The sequence below is a fragment of the Drosophila virilis genome, chromosome 2 (genome assembly GCF_030788295.1).
Source record: "Drosophila virilis strain 15010-1051.87 chromosome 2, Dvir_AGI_RSII-ME, whole genome shotgun sequence".
NCBI lineage: Eukaryota > Metazoa > Arthropoda > Insecta > Diptera > Drosophilidae > Drosophila > Drosophila virilis.
This window is the reverse complement of record NC_091544.1, coordinates 34,873,713-34,876,828: the sequence shown is the minus strand read 5'-3', so window position 1 is coordinate 34,876,828 and position 3,116 is coordinate 34,873,713. Positions and strand designations below refer to the sequence as shown.

Here is a 3,116-nt window from a genome sequence, read left to right as displayed (position 1 = left end):
GTTCGCTGGGCAGCAGTGGTGGCACACCTGATAGCCAGTTTTGTAGCAGTGTTGCTTTGTCATTGCTGGTAGTTTCTATTGTTGTCGTTAGCGTCTGTGTTGGTGGCGATTTTGTTAATGATGGCATCAAATTTCTTCTGGTTGTTGTAGCTGTTGCTGCTGCCACAGGGATAGAGTTGTTGGAGAAATAGCTTCCAAGGTTTAACTTGTTGTTGATGCTGTATTGGCTGTTGCTGTAATAGTTGTTGCTGAGTGCCAATTATGTTAGAATTTATGAGTGTATTGGTAAAGGAGGACTGCAAAGCAGCGTTTAGTTCTTGCTGCGTTATGTGTGTGCCGAAATTGTTGGCACTTGTCGGTAAAGCAGTTCCTTTGCCCTGTGTGTGTATTTGTTCTGCACACTATTGTAGTATGCCTGTGCCGATTTCGTTGGCACTTGGCGTTCTTCTTGTGTCTCTTACTTCTCTTTTGGCGTTTCCCAGACGCCACGCAACTTGGCAACTTGCAGATCAGCAGTCTTTAGCAGTCATAGCAGCGCTTTTAATCGACTTTTTAGGAGTTTGATGGCCTGAAACCGGACGCAATACACGATATTATTTTTATTTTATTTTTTTTAGGTGGACGATGCTATGGCCGCAAGTCTCTCCGAGTTTAGTATTGGCCCAGTAGGTCATCTTGGGAGTTTGCGTTTTCCATGTCTTCATCCAGAACGCGTTCCAGCGACTCGCAGACTTTCTGAAGACCATGATCTAGCAGTGTTTCATTGCTGTCAGCCATTTTTAACTGGCCTTGTTGAAGTTGTGGCTGCTGTCGATGTGGCAGTGATTGCAAGTTTGCTGGCTCCTCAGTTGATGTCGTTAGCGGCTGTTGTGACTACCTTGATAGAGCCTGTGGAGTTTGTATTGGCAGAGCTTGCTGTGCTTGTTGATCCTGCTGCCTCGCGTCCACATAGCCTGGTAGGATTAATCGCTGGAGTGGGGGCTGGCCCTGGATGCGGACCACTAGCTCTTCGCGAGTGATTTGTCCGCTTCTATACATTCTTCTATACGAATTTATACTTGATTCTCCGTATCTTCGGCGGCCAATTTGATTGCTGGACCCTTTGCCTGGCCTGGATTTCGGCCAGTCTCTCATTTTCTCGCCTCTCAAGCTCTTCTTCTTGAAGCCGGAGAAGTGTTGGAATTTGCTCCCTGTCTTGCATCATTTGTTGTGCCTGTTGTGTTTGCCGAGCGGTGTGTTGTATGTGAGATGGCTGTCCTTGGCGCTGTTGAGGCCCATGTCGTTGCTGCAGCGATCGTATGTGTTGTTGTATTTGCTGCGTGTAGGGGGACCCTCTGTAAGCGCTGCGGCTCAAATGGGTGCGATAGCAGATTTCGTGCCTCAGAATTTGCGTGTCTGGTCAAGGAGCTTGCTTGAGAGAGGTATGTTTGGTTCCCTCCAACAGCTGTCGTTGGCAACGCAGCGGCACACATGATCACTGTATCGTCGGCGTATATTGATAATAGCATGTGGATTTTTTGGGCTCCATAATATGTGCTTCGCATGAGTGATGGAAGGGGCATATCCGAGGAGTATAATGTATACAATATTGGGCCCAGTTGTTACGGAACTGCTTGTTTCTCAGTGGGCCGCGCCGGCTGGCTCATCGGATTCTCTGGGTGTAGTCCCATCCCTGGCCCGCAGTCCGTTTCTCTGTACCTTCATTTATATCGTATTTATTTTTCTTTGATTACACACCGACTTCAAAGAAGCCGAGTGCTTCTTCACCATTGGGCGCCATATTGTTACGGAACTGCTTGTTTCTCAGTGGGCCGCGCCGGCGGGCTCATCGGATTTTTCGGGTGTAGTTCCATCCCTGGCGCGCAGTCCGGACAATCGATAACAACAAAGCTACACTTCTGTAGCAAAACAGACTCACACAACTAACTAACCAATATTCGGATCTGCTAACTCATGAACAAAATAAACAGCTGTAACAACTATGAAAATGTAAACAACAAAGGTGAGACATTTAATATAAATTAACAAAAAGACACTATTTATCAACCTTACTCTTCCAGATCGGGCCCCGGTTCCGGACCCAGCGTACCCGCTCCACCATGAGACGATCACCTACACTCGTCTCCCTCATTTTGGCCACTAAATGGCCTACATTAGCCAGTGTCGACCCTCATGCCCACTCTCCCCAACAATTTACTTTAGCCGGACATGCTTTCTTTCAATAAGTGCGTATAATTGGTTGCGTCTTCTTAAAATTTATAACATTATAATCGTCGCTTATGGCGTTTATCTTTGCAGCTATTTAGAATCTCATGCAAGTGGATATTTCGTTAACTTCACAGGTGCGTATAATGGTTTATGTATTCTTATAATTATTGGCATTAATATTTCTTTTATTTCTTTCTAATTTGCACGAGGTCTCCATTCAGATAAATAAGTATTCATGCACGTGAACATTTCTTCCCCGGGTGCGTATTAATGTTGCACATATTTATACTTATGGACAAAGTGTATAAATTCCTAAATTTTTCTCTTATCTTATAGAATTAATTTTTTTTTTATTTTAACACCACTAAATGGAACAGGCGACGAAATACTACAAAGATATTGCTAGTCGCCGCAAAAGAAACACGCAAGGAGGCAATTTAGAGGCAATCGTTGCGACGATTTAGGAACAATAAAAACAATAAAAACGATAATCAGTCGTGCAACAGGTAGGTGATATAGATCTGTATTAAATCGCTTAATTATACCTTACCCTACCTAAAGAGCTCTCAGGGGTGGTAGGGGCAATTTAAATGGATAATTCCAATTAGGTAAGTATGTGAGCTTAGTTCACGCAAGTGTTAATTTTAAATTTTTATATTTTACAGGCGCAGATGGATCACCTTTGGAGTTTCCCTCACCGTTCGCACTCTAAAGTGAAGCTCGGCGTAAGTGCCTATGTATGTAGATATAATTTATAAATACAAAGGAAAAAACTAAATTTACCGACAAAAAAAATCTGCTCCTTTTTAGGAAGTACTTTTCAGGAGTCTTCATCATTTCTCTGCCAAGGGCCCGAACGAGGATGGGCAAAAAGAAAACGGACTCACTCGGGGGATGTGGGTGTGGTG

The 3,116-nt window shown here is 44.0% G+C and overlaps 1 long non-coding RNA gene across 2 annotated transcripts; it reads left to right on the top strand.

The window, feature by feature from the left end:
- Nucleotides 1-1,170: 1,170 nt before the first annotated feature.
- Nucleotides 1,171-2,784, top strand: LOC116650039 (uncharacterized). Of its 2 annotated transcripts, XR_004303028.2 has the most exons (5): nt 1,175-2,002; nt 2,061-2,225; nt 2,299-2,342; nt 2,430-2,468; nt 2,586-2,782. It is a non-coding gene; the product is annotated as an uncharacterized lncRNA (long non-coding RNA). The 2 variants fall into 2 exon arrangements; XR_011416156.1 differs by having other exon boundaries at nt 1,171-2,002; nt 2,299-2,468; nt 2,545-2,784.
- Nucleotides 2,785-3,116: the final 332 nt, after the last annotated feature.